Here is a 25,208-nt window from a genome sequence, read left to right as displayed (position 1 = left end):
ATTGAAAAAAGAAAAGGCTCAAAACATACACATATATAAATTCACACACACAAAACCTATAAACACAAAAAATTGGAGACAATCAAAAGACTAGTAGGGTAAACAGTGCCCAAGCAAAGCAATATGAGCCCCCTCAAAAAAACAAAAAAACAAACAAAAACAACAAACAAACCCAAACTCCAAATTACCATTGAGTTTGTTTTGTGTTGGCTGTCTACAGCTGATCCTTTACGTGTGTTTTATGTATCCAATGAGACTCCACTGGAGAAAACTAATTTTTCCTTTGCAAGCACTAATAAGTTGGAGGTAGCTTCTTGGTTAGGGATGATGGCTTTTTTTTTTCATGTCAGACCTTATGTAAGTGTGTCATACATACCTATTCTACTGTCCCTGCCATCTTTAATTTTTTATGATTCTAAAATTCACATATATTGATGCGTGCCAGGAGTCTGCTCATAGTGATAGCTAAAAAGCATTCCATTCTATAAATATAGCTCAATTTTTAAAATATGTTCTTCTACCTGTCGCTTAAAGACAATTTCCAAATTGATTATGATTGTTATGAATAATCCAATTCTTATTTTTAAATAATGTTTTATTTATTCTTTGAGACTCTAAAGCATAAATACAGCCTTCTTTGATTCTATCTATCCTCTTTCCTCCCCTCTGAACTTCAATCAGGATCCCCTGAAATTTCCACCCCTAACTTCACGTCCTTGCCCTTTTTTTTAACATCACACCGGGCCCAGTTAGTGCTTTCTGTATGCACATAGGTGTGGAACCGCCCACTGGAGCAGAGCAGCTTGCCAGTGGCCACAACCCTAACGATAGATAAACAGTTGTCCCTCTCTTAGGGGCCATCAACTGCTGGTTCCTCAACTAGGGATGAGGCCTTGGGAGCCCCGCCCCCAGCTTGCTAGTTTGACTGGTGTGACCCTGTGCCTGAAGTTCTTGTGCAGGTAGCCAGAGCTGCTGTGCATTTGTGAGTGCCCCTGCTGTGCCCTGTCCAGAAGATGGCCTTGCCCAACACTCATCCCCATGCCCTCTTATCTGTTAACTTCTTTCCAACCCCTCTTCCACGTTGTCCCCTGAGACTTTGGGGGATGGTAGAGATGAGACAGGCGTGCTAAGCGCTCGGTCATTTATTCTCAGCGTGAATATCTGCATTAACTGCCTCCCGCTGCAAAAATAAGCTTTTTCTGATCCAGGTTGAGCACCAGACAGATCTGTCAGGATAAGCACTAAACAGAAGCTAGTTTCATATGGCCATTTAGCAAAGTAACGGGAATAGCTTCCCCACTCATCATATACATATAAAAATCTGTTAGTGCTCACACACGTCCTCTTGAGAAAATGAACCATGGTGTTGTGTGAAGATCTCAGGCCCAGGAGGACATGCCGGCACTTAGTGTTGCTGGTCATTTTATTTTCATCCATTCCTGTTCTAGCTGGTATAGGCCGGGTGTGGTGCTACAATGCTACTCTACATTTTGCCCATGACTAGTGGTCTCCTAGGTCCTCTTTGCACGTTCACTAGCCATCCCAGTATCTTTTTTGGTACATTGCCTTCAAGGTCATTAACGGCAGGATAATCTAGTCAATTTTACCAATGTTTAATAGCCCTCTTTCTCATTTAAAAAGAAATGATATGGACATTTAGTGTTCTATGGAAGATACAAAGATAGGGAGTCAATCGTTTTGTAATAGATACTATTACATAGAAAGGACCCAGTAATTTCTTTTAAAGCGTCAGCTAAGATAAAATCAGAAGAGAAAAGGGGGCAAGAGACATTAATGTAGTGAAAAAAAAAGTATCAAATATTTTTCAGCCAGAAGAAATACAGTGAAGGCATGCTTATAGAAAGTCTGACTCCACTGTCATTTTGGAGCGTCTGTGGTGGGAAGTCTTCCTTCCATTCAGCAGTTCTGTTGTAAACTGATGGAAATCTTCTTAACTGGGGAGGGCGAAACAGGAATGGAGAGGACAACACTTTAAGAACTACTAAACTGTTCAGTAGAATTCAATGACAGTCCTCGTTGATGTTGGAAATGAATAAACCTTACTGAGACGTCAAGGCAGTTGCTTTCAAAATGTACCTGTATTTAAAAAACAGTTATGTGGAAGATAAAAATTTAGAGTAAAGCAATTATATCCAATCCAGCAAGTAGTTAAAAATTGGGAAATGGAATATAAGAGAGAGAAAGAGAGAGAGAGAATAGCAAAAGAAGTGACACAAAATAGGAGATACAGCTTAAGTCAGTATGTCCCAACAGATGGGGGCATGATGTGCAGGAGGAAGACCACCATGCCTGCAGTCCCTGAGAGAATGACAGCCATTAGTGAACATAGCTGAACTAAGAGAAGAGAGTGGTTACAAGCTTCTGTGTACGTAACGTGTCAGGTCTCTCGTTCATGTAAATGTGGAAACAGATTAGGAGGCCAGAGTAATGCAGGAGTTACTCAGGAAAGCGACTGAGGTCCTGAGGGTGGTGATTTTCAGGGGGGAGGAAGTAAAGCTGTGTTGGGACCCAAGGGGAGTTTACTGGTAGGATCCTTTCCTGTAATGGGCTTTTATGTGGGTGCTGGAAATCTAACCTTGGGTCCTCATGCTTATATGATTAAAAAAAAAAGTTACCATATTTTTCAGCCAGGAGGAATAGAGGCATGTCCACTTTCATTGTGAATGGTCTTCCAGTTCCTTGGCAACTGCTTCTTATAACTATGTGTGCCCTTCTTGTTGACCTTTGACCTCTGTGGACTACACATGTAGTTATCATGATGACAGGTGAAGCGAGAGGAGAAGCCTGGACAACCAGATAGGACTGGTTGCCTCAATAATGTTGTTTTATGGTTTTGTAGTTGAAATGAATTCATTTATCTGTGAATTAAAATGTCATTTCTTTTTCCTTTTAAAGGATTGAATTGCTCTCCAGGTCTAGTCATCCAAAGATGCTAAAATCTGTCCTCAGAAATGTTGTTAGTCTGGGTGTCTGATATCAGAACCTAGCCTAAAAGGATCATGGGATCTTGGATGGAAGTTTCTTTCCCACTGGGTTTACAGAGTATAATAGCAATACAATTAGCACATTTTCCCAGTGATTGAGTTGGCAAGAACCATGGATTTATAAATAGAATTTATTGTGAAAGTCACCCATGCTACTGGGATAAGTGGTTCTCACAATCTGATGATAGAAAGTCTCTGAAAAGAAACTGTTCTGTGCCTCCTCATCTGTGGCCATCTAAAAACAAAGGAGATAACAAGCGACTCTTGTCTTCAGTCGATTCTACCCTATGTGTCTTTGTGATCAACCAGATCTACTTGACATCTGGGAAATTAACATTTTACCACTCTTCCTTTTTCAGTGACATGGCAGAGCAGGTTGGGAATAAATGTCTATTTCAAACCCTGCACCATGTTGCTAGCTTGAGGTGGTACAATATGGAACTGCTGGAGTGTGCCCAGATTTCTGAAGGTATCTCCCCAGGAGAGCAATAGACCCATAGAATATGAAGGCCATTTAGAGTTGGACACTGATCTGTGTTTCAGTCTGATCCTCATAATAAAATTATTATTTACCACATGAGAATGAGACTAATGGTGAGCTTCCAAGGTAACCACCATATGCAAGGTCATTTATGTAACTGAAGGTAGGATTTTTCCTATCCCCACCAAAGGATCACTCATTTCTAAAGGATGGAGATGCATGTTTTAGCTAGGGGGAAAATGGTTTTGATGAGATCAGTGTCAATGAGGCTATGTGCTTGGTGATCCAGGCAAAACTGTAATAAAGGGGAAATGCTTTGATCCCAATCAGAAGAGAATTTGATGTTCCTTCCATGGCCAGTAGTCATTTCCATGGTTCGCCGAGCCTTCTCCCTGTTCGCACAGGAGAATGTGTGATGCTGTAGAATGCATGATGCTGCAGCAGAATGCATGACTCTGTGAAAGAATGCATGATGCTGGGTGTGCACAGAGCTGTGTTTACCACACATCTCTTTCTCCCCGACAGTCTAACTCCACAGTGAGAGCCTATCAAACCAGCAAGTCGAGAGTGACCATGAGCCCTGGCTTCAGTTCTCCATGGAGCAGCAGCCAGCCTGTGTGGAGCACATACTCCTTCCCGAGAGCGAGCTTGCACTACCAGTCTCATGCCAGCTACACCTGCTGCACCGGCCACGCCGTGGTAAGTACCCCAGCTCTCTGTCCTCGGACGCTCTGCATGGTTGTATTTTACATTGGTCTTTCTGTGAAATGGGCTGTTTTCCTGAAAACCTACTGCTCTTGAGTAAAACAAGTGAGGAGTGGGGCTGTCTTAAGCATTCACATGGCAAATGTTTGAGCAATCTCTGGAGAAAGTTGATATTTTATTCAAAATTACTCCAAGCTGGAGTAATTACTCCAAGACTACCATGGTTTTAGAACAGTGTGCTGAGGGGTTGAATACATGGCTATTTCTGGTTTGATTCTTCTGGTTTCCTCTTGGCTGCTGCTGATGAATCTAGTTGGTCACTGTTGTGCTCAGGAAGAAAAGGAGTGTTAAGATGAGAGAGAGTTGCAGGATTCTGGGCACTCCCTCTTTCTTCCATGATCTTTTGGATTATTTGTTCAGATGTGAAGGACAGAAGTATTTTCCCGCTGCTACTACATAGAACGTGGGTTGTTGGTATAAGAAGTGATGTACAGGGTGGGAGAAATAAATGTAGCCATGGAAAAACAAACTCATGGAATCTGAGAAACTGCTAGCATAAGATGCCTCTTTTTGCCACTGTGTCTTTCATGTGCCTTAATCCAACCACTGTCAACTAAGACTTTTGTGTTACTGTACTTTGTACTGTGATGACTGTTGGACTTCTGTGTTGATTGGTAGAGAGCTGAGCATAGTTCTTTGCATGGCTCAGCGCCTCTCCTTTAGCTGTTCAACCCTGACAGACGTGAGATCTGCAGTCAGTCAACTCTTGGTTGTAGACTGCTGCCCTTTACCACCTGGTTTTAATGACAATGATTATTAAGCTATACATTATGTAGGGCATCTAAGTTGAAGCGATGTATTGTAAAGACACTCAAAAGAAGTCAGGAAATTTATTCAAAATGAGAGTTAGTATGACTTTGTGCAAAGGCAATGCGGAAATATCTGTCTGATTTAAATTCCAAGGAACTTTTGACACAGTAGTTAGACTTCTGGTATCCAGTTGGGCATGTCAACCAATCTATGCCCTAGATTGGAGAGGCAGCAGGTGCTGGTGTGGTTCCCGGCACTGTGTACGGCAGGCATGGTGGTACATAGCTGTGATCGCAGCCCTTGGGATGTGGTGGCAGGAAGATTGGGAGTTCAAGGACATCCTCCACTACATATCAGTAACTATATTAATAAATGAATGCTCTAATAAATAAATAAGAATATATGCCTGAGGATAGTTTTAGACATTTTAAATATCTCAGAAGATCTTTAATAACTATTCTTATTCTTTCGTCAAACATTATCCAGTATTATTATTCATTTATAATTATTCACTATTATTATGTTCTCCCTTCCTAAGGAATGGGGAAACTTGTGTTTACACAAATAAGCCTATAAATAAAGATAAAAAGAAGCAGGTAAACAAGAAAAATATTTAGCAGTGTTAAACCCAATGCAGACTCTAAGTTGATGAGTTGGGGACAAGCGTGGGCGGAACTTTGAGATTAGGTGGTCAGTTAAGTCCTCTTCAGACTCCAGTGAATGACAAGGCCCAGTGTCTGTGCTCATCTCAGGATAAAGAGAAACCCAAGCAGGAAAAAGTTCACACAAAGGAGCCTAGAGAGAGAAGAGTCGCAGGAAGGTCAAGTCAGAGAGAAAGCAGGGAGTCATGGTGTCTTAGTTAGGGTTCCTATTGCTGTGGTGAGACACCATGAGCAAAAGCAAGTTGGGGAGGAAAGGGTGTATTTGGCTTACACTCCTACATCATAGTCCATCACGGAAGGAAGTCAGGACAGGGGCAGGATGGGAACCAGGAGGCAGGAGCTGCCGCACAGGCCATGGAGAGTGTTGCTTACTAGACTGCTCTTGTGGCTTAGTCACCCTGCTTTCTCTCAGAACTTGGACTCCAGTGTGTTACCCATGAGCCTTCTCTAATGCCCGTTAGAACAGTTTAGGTGAGGAAAAGTTGCTGCAGATCACTTGGGAGAACAGTGAGAAGGAAGCAGAGCCAATGAGAGAACAGTGAGAATGAAGCAGAGTCAAATGAGAGAACAATGAGAAGGAAGCAGAGTCAATGAGAGAACAGTGAGAAGGAAGCAGAGTCAATGAGAGAACAGTGAGAAGGAAGCAGAGTCAATGAGAGAACAGTGAGAAGGAAGCAGAGTCAAATGAGAGAACAGTGAGAAGGAAGCAGAGTCAACGAGAGAACAGTGAGAAGGAAGCAGAGCCAACGAGAGAACAGTGAGAAGGAAGCAGAGCCAACGAGAGAACAGTGAGAAGGAAGCAGAGTCGAGAGAACAGTGAGAAGGAAGCAGAGTCAATGAGAGAACAGTGAGAAGGAAGCAGAGTCAAATGAGGGATTCTGTGAACTCACATCACTGCAAGACAAGGACTGTTTCCTTGAGCCCTTGATCCCCTTGACGCTCAAAATATAAGCAACCTCTCATGATAATAAAAGAATTACATATATTCTGATAAACATTTGTTTAGTAACCAGTTCCATGTTTACCGGGTCTGTTTAGTTTTTCCCTTCAGTCATCACTTTTCAAACCAAAACAAGGCAAATCATAATTTAATAAAGTATTTCTATCATGTTCTTATTTACTTTAAAGTCATCTGAAATAGCTGATATTTACTGCACATTTAGTATTTTCCAAGTTTGGTACTATGTCATTTATACTTTTTTTTTTTCAAAATAATGCAAGGAGGTAGTTATTATCATTGTCATCATCATTTTAAAGGTTAGAATAATTAAATTCAAAAAATTAAGGATTTTCTCCAGGTTACATAACTATAACCTGATGCAAACATAGACTATCTCCCTTTCCCTGGTTTTCTTTTTTACCTTATTTCCTGCATTGTCTTTTCTCACAATATCTCCATGCCTTCATCTGCCCCTGAAAGTAATGACATGTTTGTATTCAGCATCTAGCTCCTTCTAATTGTTTAATTTCAGTGTGCACGTGACTCCTCAGAGGAACATCCATATCTGTAGAATTCTTAATTTTACATCTGGGGGTAGGGTTGAAAATAAGCATTATTCTGTCTTCTAAACTACTAGGCAAACTAGAGGTTGTTCATGTGCTTTCTGTTGTCTTAAACCCAGCAACTGCTGCTGCCTTTTGTTTGACCGCAGAGAGTAAGGGGAGGCAGGAGGCAAACAAATAACAGAATCCTGTGTGTTATCTTTCTAAGTTCAAGGACACTCTCAGGATCGGCTCTAATGCTTACTTGACATTCTCTCTTTAATCCAACACTTAAACTTTCTTTCAAATTGTCTTCCCAAGCCTGATCAGAGGACATTAAACTCTTGACTCTGACTGAGCTCAGTGCTGAGCTCTGCTGCTGGTTTCTGAACAGGACTATTTCGTCTGAAAGTGAGCCAGTGGTTCACCACTGGGTGACTCTGAGAGGATGGCCCTGCTAGAAGACATCAACCATTTCGTAATTCACACTGAGATTCATTTTGCAAGCTGAAATACTAGAGAAATATTTGGGGCTGCAGAAACATGAGAATAGATTCCCCAGTTTCCATGCAGCCCAGGAACCATGGAGGGTTTGTGGTTTCAGACCACAAGACTAGAATCTTGTCTACAGATTCTCAGAGCTTTTCTTGAGTCATGTAATTTAGTGGCCGTTAGTGGCTGACAGTTGCTCTGCCTACCTCATGAAACTCTCCTCTTGTATATAACTCACCAGGCTGATTAAATATTTCCAGTTCCCTAATTTCCTGAGGTTTCAGGAGTGTCAGTCCACAAGATGTGTGTGTGTGTGTGTGTGTGTGTGTGTGTGTGTGTGTGTTCAGCCCATATGATTCAACAGACTTTCTTCTGCCTGTCTCCATGCTAGGAAGGAATCCTGGTATTCCACGAGCATCTACTTACCAACATGAAGTCATTTACATCTCAGAGTTTTACTAGCTTCAGCCTGAGCAAGTATTTTCTCTGAGCCCTTCAACCTTTCACTGTGGTACTTTCCCATGACTGATGAAACAAACTACCACAAATACGGGGGCTCAAATTACTGCATCCTCATTCTCAAATAGTTCTGAAGGCCAGCGTCAAGAATAATTCTCACTGAGCCGAAACTGAGTCGGTAGGGAAACACTCTCTGAAGGACCTTCGAGAGGCTCTAGCAAAAGGGCTTCTTGCTTTTCTAGTTATGCTGATACATCCCCAGTGCCTGTTGCTCCTGGCCATCTGTGATGGCATCTTCAAACCTCCTTCTCTCATCTTCACCTTGGCTCTGTCTGGGATCTGATCTCTCCACTTTCCACATAAGGATGCTTCTAGTGACTTTTGAGGGACCACCTGAATAATCCAGGAGAGTCTCCCTAAACAGGTTCCTGATTTACTCAGTTCACAAAATTCCTTTTGTCTTAGAGAAGAGAAGTTTGTCACTGGGTCTAAGGACCAGACCAAGGACATCTTGGTTTATTCAGCCTGTCATAGTCACAGTATCCAGTCACTGAAAGGCTGACCTCTGAGACATTTGTCAGTTCTGATGTTTTTCCTGGAATCTGTAGGTATTTCACTGAAGACGATCATGAAAGAAGATTGCCAGTTAGTCTTAAATGTGCTGGACACAGTGTACAATCACCGAGGAAGAGAACCTGGATCAGGGATTGCCTGGATCTGAATGGCCTGTGGGAGGATTGTCATGGTTGTTAGTTGACCATCCTTGGATGCGGGCAGCCTCCTTTCATGGCCTGGGCCCTGAACCATATGAGAATAGAAGGCCAGTTGTGTGCTCAGCTGCAGAGAGCAAGGGAACCTGGGTACATTTGTTTTACTCTGCTGTTGACCGAATGTCATGTCATGTGACCAGCTGCTTTGGCTTGGTTTCTGCCTCAACTTCTCCTCAAAGATGTATTGTAACTGGAGGCATTAGCCAAACAAACCTTTGCTTCCCTGTGGAGCTTTGTGTCAGGGTGTTTTAAATTACAGCTACTGGAAGGAAGCCAGAACATAGAATTCTGAGGTGACGTGTGGGTGTGGCCACCCTTTAGCACAGCCACTCTCAACAGGTGAGTCAGGACCCCCTGGGGTCACATATCAGATCATATCAAATATCTACATTGTGATTCGTAATTAGAAAGTTACAGTTATGAAATAGCAATGACATAATTTTATGGTTGGGGGTCCCTACAACATGAGAAACTGAATTAAAAGCTTACAGCATTAAAACGGTTGAGAACCATTGCTATAGTGTTTCTGAATTATGGAAGCTCATAAATAGGAGTTGGATTTTTTTTTTCTGAAACCCACTTTTTATATTCTAAATTGAGGCAGGTGGATGGTAGTTATCTACATAAGAACCCCTCTAACGCAATCTTTAAAATATTCCTGTTTTCTCATATAGTTATTAATAGTGTCTCTTTTCCTTCAGAAATATTTAGGTTTAGAAGATATATTGCATAATCTCCTTATTATAGCTCTTTACCAAACAAACAACAAAAACAAACCAAAAACAAACCCACATTTCTTGCACATAAATCCTCCTGGGGTCCACCTCCTCAGGATTTAAAATTGCCCCAGGAGAGCAGCAGCAAAGTGAATGCCTTGGGTAAGGCTTAATCAGGCTCTGGAAACCATGGGGCTTTCTGTCTTCACAGTTCAGTGCCTGTGTGTATCTCTGTGTGGGGGAAGAAGAAAGTTGTCCAACTTGTATCCTACATTTCTTTCTGTGGTGATTTAAACTTATTACAATGAGAACCTGAACATTGAGAGAGGGCATACAATATCATTTTCAAGATCCTTCTAGAATACCCAATGATCATTTCTCCTAAATTTCTGCTCTCACATCAGGGCTTCCTCCAGCCCTGCCCAGCTTCTCCAGAGACCAAGAGATTAAACAGGTGGCATCTCCCTTCTAGAATTCTGTAGTAAAGGCATCGTTGTTCTTCCATCAAGATCTTCTCCACAACTAAGTATCTAGAGCTGGTCCTAACACAGGTGGGATAAGATCCTTCCTTAGGTGTAAGTAGGATGTTTTGTTTCTGGTATTCGAAAGACCAACTAGTGGTGTTTTAAGAAATATGATTGCATAGGAGCTGTCCTTCTGAGGAAGCTGGATATAGGGGTAGGGAGAATGTTAATATTTGTCGAGATGCAGTAAGAGCATCATCCTCTCCACAGGCTTCCCCTACACTGTGATGCTGCCCAACCAAGAAGTGGCCCTAAATGTCTTCTGAGAACTTCCTGATCCTTGGGACTCAGAGTCTGGTAGACTTGGTGCACAGGTCCCTCGGTTGCCTATTGCCGGTGGTTCTCCTGAAAAGCTTACTTTCTGAGCTCCTGTCACGACCTTCGTCTTTTGGATCCTTTCACGGTATTGGAGGGAGCCCAAGCCATCTGGAGAGACCGCCAGCAGGCTCTCCAAGCAGCACTCTGTTAAGTTAGCTCTTGAGGCCTCAAACATGAGTGCAAAAGCTGTCAGCTAATTCCATTCTTCAGCTGTGATCCACTCCCAAGCGTTTGTATCGCACGATCAAAAGCATAGTGGTACCCTTTGATGTCTTACATGTTATATTTATGCATCAACCTCAGGTTTTTGCTTTGTGCGTGCCACGTGAGCATCATGCACACGAGCGCAAACATACACACACAGGGAGGGGTGGCTTATAGTTCTAATAGGCAATTTTAAATTTATAATGACGCAAATTTGGTTGATAAAATAAACATCTCTCCACTCTTTTCTTACCTCATTATTAAAAATTGTTGACAAAACAATTTACACATTTATATAACGAATCACTTAACACATTATTTTTTACTAGTACTATTGTTAATAGTTTCACCTTCTGGTGTTTTTATTTTTCCATTTATTTTGTTTTGTATTTCTGCATTTGTTCGTGTGTGTGTGTGTGTGTGTGTGTGTGTGTGTGTGTGTGTGTGCAGTGCTCACAGAAACCAAAAGAGGGTATGGAATCTCATGGAGCTTTACAGGTGATTGCAAGCTGAGCTCTGGTCCTGTCAAAGAGCAGTAAGTGATTGTAACCACTGAGCTCCCTCCAGCCCCAATAGCTGTGTTGTCTAACCTTCGTAGTAAAGAAACATGATTCAAGCACGGTTTTTACACTGTAATTTTGAATTTGACTGTGTACATACTTTTACTAGTAAGTTTTATATTTTAAAATTTCTGTTTAACTTGGAAAACTTTTTTCATACACAGCAGTCCTGGTATTAATATCATTCTCCAGTTACAGCTCCTCCCTCACTGTCAGCTGCTCCCTCACAGCTTCTCCCTCACTTACAGCTTCTCCCTCACTGTCAGCTTCTCCCTCACAACTTCTTCTTCAGTTACAACTTGCCTGCAAAGTACTTAGTGCTTGCTAGCTGTAGCATTCTCAGTTTGCATGGGTTTTCTGCTAATAATTTGTCTATATAGTTCAGTTGTCCCCCAACTTGTGTAGACTCTGCTAAGAAACACGCTGCTCGCCTTCTTAGGACGCTCTTGTATGTAGTCTGCTCCTTGACTTTGAGTTTTAGTATACTCTTTTTTTCGTTCTTGACTGTTGCTAAGAATTTGTCTTGGTGTAGCATTGCTTAGATTTGCTCTTGTAGGGAACCTTGATCTCCTAAATATTAATATCCCGTATCTAAGTTTAAAATGTTTTCTTCTATTGTACCATTAAATAAAAGCCCTCTTATCTCCTTCATAAACTGCTATGGCTCAAGCCTTGGGTTTGTGGGTATTTCTCCTTTAATTCCAGAGGCTTCTTCCATTTGTATTCTCCTTTATTTCTCTCCTTGGTGCGTTGATTAGTTTCACTAACTGTTCATAGCTATATTACCAAAGCAGCATGTCTAAATGCTAAGACTGTAGACATGTATGTTTTATCTGGGTTTCTTACACTTCTACCTCCCTTCCAATCCTTATCCCGTCCAACACCCTAGCACCAGGTAGGAGAGAAAGCAGGTGGGAAGAGGGGGCATAGGTCTCTGAGGCAACTTTCTGCTGTTACAGGCATCAGGTTCCTTGGGGAAAGTCCAGTCTTGATAGTCAGAATATCTCCAGCTTTTCTTCATCAAACTGCAAGAGCAGCAGCCAGGAGTAGCAGGGCGGGCAACAGCCACCTTCTTCCTCAGAGTCCCCGTCCCTCTCTGGACTCTGGCATTTGTTCCCTCTCAGAGTCCTCAGAATCAAACTATCTGCTGCTGGCAAAGATCATGCCCCTCTCAGAGCCCGCAGGAGGCAAATAGTCTGCTGCTGACTGAAACAAAAACATGTTCACGTAACATAACCAGGTTTTTAAAGAAACCAAAACTCCCACTACACTAGACAGACAAGCATAGCCTCTTTCCTGGACTACACAGACTTTCCTTTGAAATCTCAGCGGAAGCTGACATGACTCTCTATCTAATTCATTCTGCCTACCTTCTGAGCTATCATTACTGTGATAATTTCAGGTTTTGCATTAGTGTATGCTATACTCTTACCCAGGCTTCCTTGGACCATGGACACAACAGCTTTAGAGAGCTTTCTTGGCTGAACTCAGAAAAACGAATCTTTAGGAAGTTCTGGCACTATCTTGAGATGGTTTTTCCCTGGAAATACTGTAATTTTAGGGGTTTGCAGATTTTTTAAATCCCCTCAACACATCATATATACATATACATATACATATACATATACATGTGTATATGTATACGTATACATATATACGTATATGTATGTATTCATTCATTTATTTGTTTGTTTATTCATTTTGTGTGTTTTGTATATGTGTCCACTGAGTCCAGGAGAGGGCATCTAATCCCCTGGAACTGGAGTTACAAATCCTTTCGGACAGCCATATGAGTGCTAGAAATTGAACCTAGATCCTCTGGAAAAGCAGCAAATGTTCTTATCCATTGAGTTCCCCTTTCAATCCCCTAAAAAACTTGTTATCTCACTTTAAATCACGTGGTCTCTTTTTTGCGGTGCTAATTGTTAACAGCCTAATTGTCCTTGAAGGGTATTAATTTTTCAACTGTTTCAGCTCTACCACCTTTTCTTCCCGATTATCACTGTAAATCTGACTAAAAGTAGCCACTAACACTCAAGCGTCACTTCCTTGAAATGTTCTTCATCAACCATCTTTAGCCAACCATCCATAAGTTCATCACTCCGAAAAGTATTAGGGCAAGGGCAAAATGCTTTAAAACTCTTGACATCAATGTGAAGGGGCAAGCTATTCTGCAGTCCCCAACAGAATGGGATACCTGTTTGCATCTGAAATCCTACCCACATCGCTTTGTCCCCCATTTCCGTCATCAGCAATCCTCCTGTCTCCACCTGCTGAAAGTGCTGGGATCACAGGCCTATAACACTGTGAGCAGCACAGGGAACAATTTTAGGAATCACTAAAACCTAATTCCTGTTTATATCACAATATTTAAAACTAAGCGTGCATCAGCTGCGATATTTGGCCATATGGGTTACTTGCTGATTCATATTTGTACAGGGCTCAAGGAGAAGGTATCCAGTGTTCCTATCTTAAGATCTTCCCCTTCTTTTGCATAATCCTTCAGGGGCTAAGACTTGCTTTGCCAAAGTGTGTTTGCTTCCAGCCTATGCTTTCACAGTTCCGTGGATTCACAGAGCCTCCCTAGAGCGGATGAGTCCCAGCCATGACCCTTTAGTTCCTTTCAACCTTGAATAAGGCTATGTCTCCATGCAAAATGCGTATATTGGGTATATGCTGTATTCCTGGCAGCATACCTGGTAAGAGCAAGGATGGAGGAGGCAGGAAGAGAAAACAAGTGGAGCATAACACAAGTGGTCCATATGTTCATGTTTCATAGAAGCTGCTGGAGAGAGTACGTGGAGAGAAACGGATGCTTGATGGATCTGAAATGCTTCCCCAGGGATACATGTGAGTGAGCCTTTGAGACACTGGAGATGGGGCTGCACTCTCCCTCTGTGGGAACTTCAGAATTGACTTGGAAGGGCAGCAGGTAGAGGGTAGATACTGTGTGACACAAGCAGAGTCAGTGGATGTCTCAAAGTCAGGTTCTTCCTTTCTAAAACTGGGAGCAGGCAGCTTCCTTCATGAGGTCCCTCTGCAAACTCAGTGAGATGACATAAGGCTGCCCGGCACAGGATCATTCCTCGTAAGTCACTGTGGATAGACGCTACATTGAAATATACAGAAACCAGTTATAACTCAGGTCATCAAAGAAGTTCACAGACTCACAGAAAGCACCACTTGGAGCATCCTTTCTCTGAGATTGTTCTCCCCTAGTCTGAAATCCAGGTGTTTCCACTGCTATGTTTGGCTGGTTGGATGATTAATTAACTAGTTGAGCAATTACTTGTTACTAGCTAGTTAGTTAAATAGTTGGTTGGTTTGCTAGTCTTTTGAGGCAGGGTCTTAACTATTACCCAGGCTGGCCCCACGCTGGCTACACAGCCAAGGAAGACTTTAACTCCTGACCCTCTGGCCTCTGTCTTTCAAGTCTTAGGCTTACAGGTATGCGGCACTCACATGTTATATAAAGGGGATAATAAATGCCATGGTTTTAAAATTAATCTTAAAATTGGGCTGAATGGCTAGCTCACTGAGTGATGGTGTGTGTCATGGAGCCTCATGAGTTTAGTTTAATCCTGGGGACCCACATGGTAGATAAAAGAAGTAACTCTTTCAAGTAGTCCTATGATCTCCACATGTTCACTGCAGCACACGTTACCCTCCACACACACACACACATGCACATACCACACACAACACACATACACATCATATACCACACCTGCATACCCACACACATACATACAAACACATACACCCATAACACACACATACACACATGCCACACAAACATACACATACCGCATACATACACAACTTGAAATTGATTAAACTAAGCAAGCAGCCCACTAAATAGGACAATCTGAAGTTATCAACCATATAGAAATGCACCATTTTCTATGATTTTTAGATGACTGCTTAGAATCTTGTTAAGATTCGTGATGACAGTGGAGATAAGATTAAATTATCTTTATAACAAGGAATCCAGTACATGAGAAGAATCCGAAGATGAAAGGAAAGGGCAGCACTAGGACAGAGAAGGGTTCTGGCTCATCATCCCTTCTGTGCTAGATGCTGGGACATCATAGAGGCCGTTATCAGTTCCCTGTGATCTCTGAGGGTGTCACCACAGACATAGCCATGTTGAAATGAGGATTTGAAGGGAATGTGGCTACATGTGCTTGCACTCTGATCATTCCCTTTTGCATGATTCTTAAGCATGCCATGGCGCTGATCAGACCCTGCTCCCCCTCTTGAGGAAAGGCACATATTGTCAATCACTCCTGTGGAGGTACTTTGAGTGTGCTCTCCTGAGACCAAGCTTTGCAGCAGTCGCAGGCAGTGAACCTGGATGACGTCATCTCCTCAGCTCAGCTCCTTGATGAGGCTTTGTGATCGCTCATATGTGAAGACCTATTAAGGCTTCCCTTGCCCCTTCAGTCATAAAGCTAATGCAATTTCTTTTGGGACATTGAAACTTTTCAAATACACACTAAAATTAAGTTGGAAATTTCAACTTTTTTCCCCTTGGCCATGAAGGACAGTTGTTTGTCTTTTCACATATTTTTATTATGGATATATAATATATACTCCTTAAAAATAATTCATAATTATTTTAAAATTAGATATACATTTAAATCTTGATTCAATGTTGCTTTTGTTTTACTTGTGGGCAGGACTTGGAGAGGGCTGGTGAGAACCCACAGATAATATTGAGCATGCTCAGTATTTGGGAACTGGGACAATCGCTCAGGAACTTATGGGCAGGCTGACATACAGGATGGACAAAGAGATAGTCAATACCCACAGCAGGATGGAGCAGGGAGGAAATGTGTCAGGCCTCTCATCCAGTATGCAATTTGAGACATAAAACATATTTGAGGGCAAGCCTGAGGACCTGTGTTCAATCCCCAGGACTCATGTCATAAAAAACCCAGGTGTGTGCTTATAGGCCTCACACCGAGGATGTGGATGGTCCTTGGGACTCACTGGGATGATGAACCTTTGTCATTTACATAGTTACCTCATATAAATAGGTGATTATTGTTTATAAATATTTTTTCAAATAAAATGTTTTCTTTAGTTTTGACAATTTTAGACAATCACATATATCCTCATTTCTCTTCCAGTTCCGCCATACACTCCCTGACCTACCCTGTCTTCCAACTTCATGACTTTTTTTTTAATAGCTCACTGAGTCCTGTTGGTGCCATCCATGTGTGCATGGGTGTGAGGTCAGCCAGTAGCGCATGGGAAACCTACCAGTGGCTATACCTGTTCTCCCCCAGCAAACACCCACTGCCAACAGCTCCTCTATCCAGGCTAGGAGAGCATCTGCACCATCTATGGCAGGACTTGGATTGGCTTGACCTTGGGGGAAAGAAGAGAAGAGCGAGGCTGGAGTGTTGTGAGATGCGCCTTCTGGGGTCACCTGCACAAGACCCACACAAGACGATCCCATAATGATATTTGGACAGACCAGACGTGCATGAGGCAAACACCATTTCCTGCCTGTGTGTAGGGTTTCAGACTGTGTCTCACTGGGCAGTCTAGGTCAGCCAAGGAGCGCAAACTGGCTTTGAACTTGCAGTTCTCCCGTCATCCATTCTGGAGTGTTGGATTTACAGATGTGTGCATCTGTGCCCAGATTTGTGGTGTGTACTTTGATGAGTAATGATTGTAAAAGATACCCGAGATTAATCAATCCTTATCTTATTTATTTTTATTTTATCACTGTTGTGTATTTCACGCATGACATGTCTGGGGAGGGGGGGATGCAGGAAAGTATATGCCACAGTGTGTGTGTGGAAAGAGCAGAGAATGAATTTTGAGTTGTTCTTCTGGTCCCCAGGGTTGACCTCAAGCTTCTGCTCCAGATGCTTTCAGCGGCTAAGCCTCCAACTCACTGCTCTGTATGAAAACAGGCAAGGAGTTTGTGTGGCCTGGAGAGTCCCTGTTATTACAAAGCCTGTGTGTTTGTCTCTGTTCTCCCTTGTTCTGCTTGTGGACAGTCAGAGTAAAGATCCCAACAAATCCTAAGTTTCCATGATAATTCACCTTTAGTGTTCGTCCTTGATTTTGGAACTAAGAATGTGAGGGGCGACATAGAGGGATAGGATGGTTGGGGAGGCGTATTGTAGAGTCTTGCCTCCTGACCCACTCATCAATGGAGCTACTTTTAAGGTTTGTGGAGAGCAACCATGCCACATTCCCTCAGATCCTTGAAGATTTCAGATTCTACACAGGCCCACCACACTGAGGAATCTGTTTTGGGGGAAAAGTGCTGTTCCTGGTAGATCCCCATGAAAAAGGTGGGGGCAAGAGCTCAGTGTATAGTATGTGCTCCTATCATGTACCTGTCCTTGGGTGCCATCTTTAGCTCCATGGACATGCTGGAGTATCACACCCCTGTCATCACAGCTCCAGAAGAGGGAGGCAAGAGGATCACAAATTCAAGATATTTCCTCAGCTAGATGAAGGCCAAATAGGCTACATGAGACCCTGCCTCCGAAAGTAAGGAGGAAAGAGGGAGGGAAGGGTTAGGGTTGACTTTGACATAAACTATGATACTATGGTTTTATTATATGTGGTTTTATTTTTTATTAATTATAGTTTATTCACTTTTTATCCCCCTGTAGTGCCCTCCTTCCTCCCCTCCCTATCCCACCCTCTCTTTCCCTTCTCCACCCATACCCCTCCCTACTCATAGGGGAGGGTCTTCCTTTCCTTCCTATCAGGAGTGGCTGCATTGTCTTCCTCCATGGCCTGGTAAGGCTGCTCACCACTCAGGGGGAGGTGATCAAAGAGCAAGCCAATCAGTTCATGTCAGAGACAGTCCCTGTTCCCATTATGATGGAACCCACTTGGCCTCTGAACTGTCATGGGCTTTGTCTGTGCAGGGGTTCTAGGTTATCTCCATCAATGTTCCTTGGCTGGAGTATCAGTCTCAGAAAAGACCCCTGTGCCCAGATTTTTTGGTTCTGTTGCTCTCCTTGTGGAGCTCCTGTCCTCTCCAGATCTTACTATCTCCCCCTTCCTCAGCAATAAAAAACAAGGAAATCATGAAATTTGCAGGCAAATGGTGAGAACTGGAAAAGATCATCCTGAGTGAGGTATTCCCAAAGCAGAAAGACACACAGGGTATATACTCACTCATAAGTGGATATTAGATCTATAATATAGGATAAACATACTAAAATCTGTACACCTAAAGAAACTAATCAAGAAGGAGGACTCTAGCTAAGATGCTCAATCCCAATTCAGAAAGGCAAAGAGGATGGACATTAGAAGAGGGAGAAAATACAGAACAGGACAGGAGCCTAGCACTGAGGGCCTCTGAAAGGCTCTACCCTGCAGGGTATCAAAGCAGATGCTGAGACTTATAGCCAAACTTTGGGCAGAGTACAGGGTATCTTATATATGGTTTTATATTGAAATGGTTAATTATTCCTTTTATTTGGGCCCATTGATACAGTATCAATCATCTTTTTCTTTTACAGTGATTATTATTTGTTTACATGATTATTATTATGTTTATATGTGTATATGCACAATGCCTATATACGTGTTAGGAGGTGTGTGTGTGTGTGTGTGTGTGTGTGTGTGTGTGTGTATTCATACCCCTACCCATTTCAGAGAGTTTCCTTAGGATTTTTCTGGAAAAGTGGAACTGCTCTGAGTGGTGCTATCCTCAGATTTAATCTTGTGTGTATAGGTGTGTACATATGTGTTCATATGTGTATGTACACCTATGTATGGTTGCATATGTGTGTGAAAGCAAATGTGCATATGTGTGCGCACGTATTTGGAGGCTTGAGGTTGGCATTGACAGTCTTCCTCATTGACAGCTTTGCTACCTTATACATTGAGTCTGTGTCTCGCTTGTGCCTAGAACTCACTAGCTAGCTGGATTGGTCCAGAGGCCCCTGTTTCCACCTCTGTGACGTTGGGATTACTAGCTACCCACCAGGTCTGTTGAGCTTTTATGTGGGTGCTAAGGATTCAAGCTCTGGTCCTCACACTTGAAAAGCAACCATTTATTCTTGAGCCAACCTGTCAATCTTTCATGAACTCTTCTCCTGGGGGGCTGAATGGACACCAGTATAGCCTGGAGAACTGAATCAGCCCCAGTATACACCGGACATGCCTCATTACTCAGGCCTACTTTAGCCTACTCCATCACTCAATTCCACGTTTGCTACTTTGGGTAAATATACTATAACATTGTCTGCTTGCTGCCTACTTGTTTTTATGTGAAGGAGTGTTTGGCCCGCATGGATGTGCATCATGGACACACAATACCTGTTGAGGCCAAAAGAGGGTATTGGATCCCTGGAAGCAGCCTTAAAACAGCCGTGAGCTGCCGCGAGGGTGCTAGGAACCAAACCTGGAGAGATTCTCTGCAAGAGCAACAATTACTCCCAAAACTGAATCATCTCTCCTGCCCCACTAGTTTATTATTTTAATTTGCATTTCTCTTACTGATGGACAGAAGAATCTTTCCTTCACAGACCTATCTACCATTGCATGCTTTCTTTCACTCAGCAATAGACATAAATATACTTTCCTTGCTAAAACAGAACAAAACAAAAAACCCTAATATATATCTCCCTCTGAATTTGGGCATAAAAATAATACGATCGCCGGAGAGATGGCTCAGAGGTTATACAGCACTGGCTGCTCTTCCAGAGGTCCTGAGTTCAATTCCCAGCAAATACATGGTGGCTCACAACTACCTATAATGAGATCTGGTACCATCAAATAACTAAATAAAACTTAAATGAGTAAATAAATAAACCTTTAAAAAGTAATACGATTTTATGAAGAAATATTTGTATCTTCCCTGCCTGAGGGCCATTCTTGTCTTCCACTGACCTTTATCTTTGTAATGATGGTTTGTTTGTGACCCTTGATGAAGGCAGGTTGCTACTAGAAAGCAGAGTGAGAGAGAGAGGTTTGCTCCTTTCTAACACTGCATTTTCATTATAAAAGCACTAGAATTAAGTTCATGCCATTTGAAAATTGGCAGTTTTGAAACTATTTACACCTTGCCTTTAAAAAAAATTACAAATGTAACCATGCTAATAAACAAATGGGTTTTTTTAAATTTGTTAAAGATTTGTAACTTGACATCTTTTAACTTGTGTGTTTTAAAATATTATTTAAAAAAAAAAACATACTTTCATCCCCATTCAGAAAGGCAAAGAGGATAGACATCAGAAGAAGGAGAAAACAGGGAACAGGACAAGAGACTGCCACAGAGGGCCTCTGAAAGCCTCTACCCTGTAGGGTATCAAAGCAGATGCTGAGACTTTGGGCAGAGTGCAAGGAATCTTATGAAAGAAGGGGGAGATAGTAAGATCTGGAGAGGACAGGAGCTCCACAAGGAGAGCAACAGAACCAAAAAATCTGGGCACAGGGGTCTTTTCTGAGACTGATACTCCAGCCAAGGAACATTGATGGAGATAACCTAGAACCCCTGCACAGACATAGCCCATGACAGTTCAGAGTCCAAGTGGGTTCCATCGTAATGGGAACAGGGACTGTCTCTGACATGAACTGATTGGCTTGCTCTTTGATCACCTCCCCCTGAGTGGTGAGCAGCCTTACCAGGCCATGGAGGAAGACAATGCAGCCACTCCTGATGAGACCTGATAGACTAGGATCAGAAGGAAGAAGAGGAAGACCTTCTCTATTAGTGGACTTGGGGAGGGGCATGCATGGAGAAGGGGGAGGGAGGATGCGACTGGGAGGCGAAGAGGGAGGGGCTTACAGGGGGATACAAAGTGAATAAAGTATAATTAATAAAAATTAAAAGAAAAAAAACATACTTTCACCAATGTTTTCTTACCTGACCTACTATATATTTCTGAAAAATATAAGTCAATAGATGTCAGATTAAATAAAATGTAATGGAATACTTAGAAATTTATTAATGTAAATATTTTAAATGTGTTTCAAAGATTCAAGTTTCTAATGTCTTGTCAATGCAATAAGTTTTATGAATGACAGAAGGTTACAACAGTATAAATAAAATAGAAAATTGCAGAGTTCAGGTCATGGGAGTACTTTATAGAGAATGCATGAGTACCTCAAGTTTCCTGGTAATGTAATTGTACAATATTTCATACAGATTCAAACACTGATGGTTTGCTGTCTTTTTCCCCATCTCCATGATATGGTGTATTAAAAAAAAAAAAATACAGGGCTCTGACTGGCCTGGATGCCTGCCGAAGGGAGTCTCAGAGGAGAGTTCTCAGAGCTCTGGGTTCCTACCCGCCCCCCCAAGTAATGAGCCTTCTTGAAAGAATCTGGTACAAGCCTAAGCATATCTATTTAAAACCACCGAACTAAAATGCTCTTTTAGTTAGCCAACTGTTTGCTCCCTTGATGTTTGGCATATATTATAACATAGACCATAGATACATACAACCTGCTGCTGCTTCTTAAATTGAGACAATGAGGCCCTGAACTTCCCTGAATTGTGTTTATAATTGAGGCCTAGGGTGAGTACAGTGACATCCACAGGATCTTCTAGATTACTTAGCAAGAGACATTTCAAAGTCTAATAAGGATGACTTTGGAATTTATTCATTAAAGTGCATAGCACCGGAACTGCAGAAATCAACTGCAAAGGGGTTGTATTGTAAGCATGAAGACCTGAGTTGTTTCACCAGAAACCACACACACACACACACACAAAAGACACGATAGAACATGCTTATCCTCCTAGGCAGATGCAGAAGGATCCCAGGGCTTATTGGCTGGTGCTAGAGGTTGGTCTGATGCTAATTACTGGCCTTCAAGATCTGGTTACTGCCTGCCAAATACATCTATCCTTGTTGTGTAAACCTGCCTAAAACTTTATACTTGATTGATTCATTAAATGGCCTATACCTGGGCAGGACAGAATGGGGTAGGTGTGGCTAAAGTTCCTAGGCTTTTGAGTTCAAGAGAGAATCATGGGGAAAAAACGAAAGGGAGAGAGGAGGAAGGAAGAAACCACGAGGGGTTACTGTGGAGAAAAAAAAAAAAAAAACCATGTGGCCTGAGAGAAAGGCCTCCAATAATGGCATGAAAAGTCCCAGAGGAAGAATACAAGCAAGTACCATGGGATTATGGATGAAAGGTAGTACAATTGAGGAGGATTAAGGTAAATGGCATTGGTTGGGGGCTAGGAGATAGATGATGAGGTTATTGAGACAGTGTAAGTGAAATATCTGCCCGGCCCAAGGTAAGTAAGGCAATTATAAATCTAACAGGTTTCTGTGTTTTGTTATTTGTGATGGCGGGTTAGATAATACTGTCATGATAATAATCAATAATTATATTGATAATTATTATTATCAATAATATATAGCCCCACATTCTTTTGTTATTTACTACAACAGGCTGGTCAGAGAAGACTACTTAGTGAGGTCCAGCCAGTCTAAAAAACAAAACAAAAAAGTCATGTAACAGCTCCTCATTAAAGATATCCAAGGTTGTCTGCTGGCCTTCACATGAACATGCAGACATGCCCACCTGGGCAGAGAGAAAGACATGGGATACACACACACACACACACACACACAGAGAGAGAGAGAGAGAGAGAGAGAGAGAGAGAGAGAGAGAGAGAGAGAAAGGCAGAGATAGAAAATGAGAGGTAGAAACAGACACAGAGAGAGGTGAGAGAGCAATTACAGTTTTGTAAAGCAGTCTCTTTCAGGTTTGGAGACCTCTGTTGTTTAAAGAAATAGCTTTGGATGGCTGAGCCTTCTGCTGACTCATGTAAGATTGCAGCAGCCCAGCCTGAAGGTGGGGTAGGGGCTGTTTAGTCGCTGCATTCTGAGCCCTGATGTCGACCCTACCGTCACGCTAAGGTAGCATTCGGAGATTTACCTTGCAGTAGCATCGCCTTGGAGTGGTACTCAACACTGCTATCCATGGTCATTAACATTTATGGCACAATTCATTTAGAGTTTTATGAGTCCTTCATATTCCCTTTATGAACCCAAACAAGAAATGTCAGTGCTGGGAATGGGGAATGCTATGCACAAAAATCCCTTTGATTTCTTTGTTCATATTAATATTCACTAAAATTCTAAAACCCAGAAGAGCAAGTTCTTGATTCTCAAGTACCATGCACACCTTGGAGGACTCTGAGCATCCTCTAATGAACTTTATTGCATCCTGATACTTTCTTCTTTGACAGGCTTTGGGGGCTATAATTTAGCCTCAAAGACTTGATACACTGTGACACAAAACACCACCAATGAGACTGTTCTGCTACTTAACGCATCCCAATTTCATATTAATTTTGGACCTGCAACACACGAGGAAGTTTTCTACATCTTGGAATGAACATTAAGTTTGGCCATTGCTGGAACAAACATGTTCCCAAAACTCATAGGCTATCTAAAAGAGGAAGAGGAGGAGGAAGAAGAAAAACAGAGAAGGAAGGAAGGAAGGAAAAAAGAAAGCCTTATTTATTACCCTTGTGGCATTGACTTTGTGTTTGGAATGTTTAATGTTTTCGGAATAATGAGTCAGATGCTGGTCTCATCATGTGTCTACTCCAAGGACCCTTTCCTCCCATTTGCAAACAGGAGAGGGGAACAGAGGGCACCAGTGAAAAGGTCTCTGTGAATCTAGCTTTGAAGTAGTGCACATCACAGCTACTACATTGCACATGCACTCAGCATGTGGTTGTGCTGACTGCAAAGGATGCTGGGAAAGGCAGTAAAAGAGATACAAGGTCCACAATCACAAAGCCAATCACTATCCATGAGGTCCCTCTATCAGACCAGACAGTCAGGGCTCCTACTGGTATGGAGGTACTGTTTTGGTGTAGCCAGATGGCTGTTCAAACAGATACATGGATAAGAGTGGTGGTAATGGGAAATCCTGAAAACAAACAGAAGAAAGTAATGGATTCCAAGTGAGTAGCAGGTAGAAGGAAGCTCTAGCAAGCATCAGGAGAGGAAGACTTGTACGTGAGAAGAAATTGACCTCACGCCTGGAAGAAGGTGAATCATACGAAGACCCAGAGAAGAACTTTCTAGATAGAAAACAAATAGCAGGCAACAACCAGGCTGATTGTGCTCACGGGCCTGCAAGGAGGTGTTGTTGGCCAAAGATGACTGGTTGGTTCAGAGGAGGAATGGCTGAGCAGAGGAGGGAGTAGGGGTGTCAAGAATGACTGGAGAACCTCTTCCCCTGTGTCACTAATCCTGAGTACAGGGATTCGTGCTTAGAATTTTGGATCCAGCAACTCTTGTGGTCTTTTTTGTAAATATCAAAATACATGTTTTGATTTTTTTTCCCTTTAGAGACAAGAAAATGGAGGCTGAGAATATTTAAGTTCAAGGTCCTGCAGCTGATGGAGTAGCTGCCTCAGCTTCCTGTGGGTTGAGGAGACAGTCACAGAATGCTGCATCAAACCAAGGCTTTCAAATAGTGTTCTTTCCTTCTTAAAGTCTGTAGTAAACATGCTTTATTCTTACTTTAAGAGTTTTGTCACATATATCACTGTCAATCATTGTTGCTGTACAAGTTAAGTTGTGAAATTTAACCCAACGCATTGCAGCTGGCATCTTAGTAGCTTTCCTGAGCTGTGATAAAGCACCCGAGAACAGCAACTTAAGGAAAGAAAGAAGGGTTTATTTGGGCTCCCAGTTCAGGGGTAATGTCCATCATAGCAGGTGGATCATGGTGGGAGGGGCTTCAAGCACTGGTCACATGGTACTCATCCAGTGTCATCTGATGTCAGGATGCAGGGAGATGAATGCTTGTCATTCAGGTGACTTTCTCTTTCTTCGTGGGTCCAGAAAGCGATGCTGTTGACTTTTAGGGTGAGTCTTCCTGCTTTGATTACCTTCATCGGGATTACCCCGCACAAGCACAGCCAGACTAACCCAGTGTAGACTGTCACTCACACAGGTGTTTGGAGGCCCGCTATTTGGCAGTGCTGGAGACCATCAAATTGACGGTGTTAACTATTGCATATGGAAATTCTCCTTCCATACTGTGGAAC

General features: G+C 42.3%; 1 protein-coding gene across 1 annotated transcript in view; it reads left to right on the top strand.

Annotated features, from left to right (window-relative positions):
- The first annotated feature begins 4,128 nt into the window (after nt 1-4,128).
- The window catches only part of Rbms3 (RNA binding motif single stranded interacting protein 3), a 934,572-nt gene continuing 913,492 nt past the window's right edge, over nt 4,129-25,208 (top strand). Inside the window, exon 1 of the mRNA XM_055601682.1 lies at nt 4,129-4,185. The gene's annotated coding sequence lies outside the window, so the exon portion shown is untranslated. The remainder of the gene's footprint in view (nt 4,186-25,208) is intronic.

The sequence above is a fragment of the Psammomys obesus genome, unplaced genomic scaffold (assembly GCF_907164565.1).
Source record: "Psammomys obesus unplaced genomic scaffold, mPsaObe1.curated_primary_1811, whole genome shotgun sequence".
NCBI classification, from domain to species: domain Eukaryota; kingdom Metazoa; phylum Chordata; class Mammalia; order Rodentia; family Muridae; genus Psammomys; species Psammomys obesus.
Note: the sequence above shows the minus strand (reverse complement) of the source record. Positions and strands in the feature narration are given on the sequence as shown.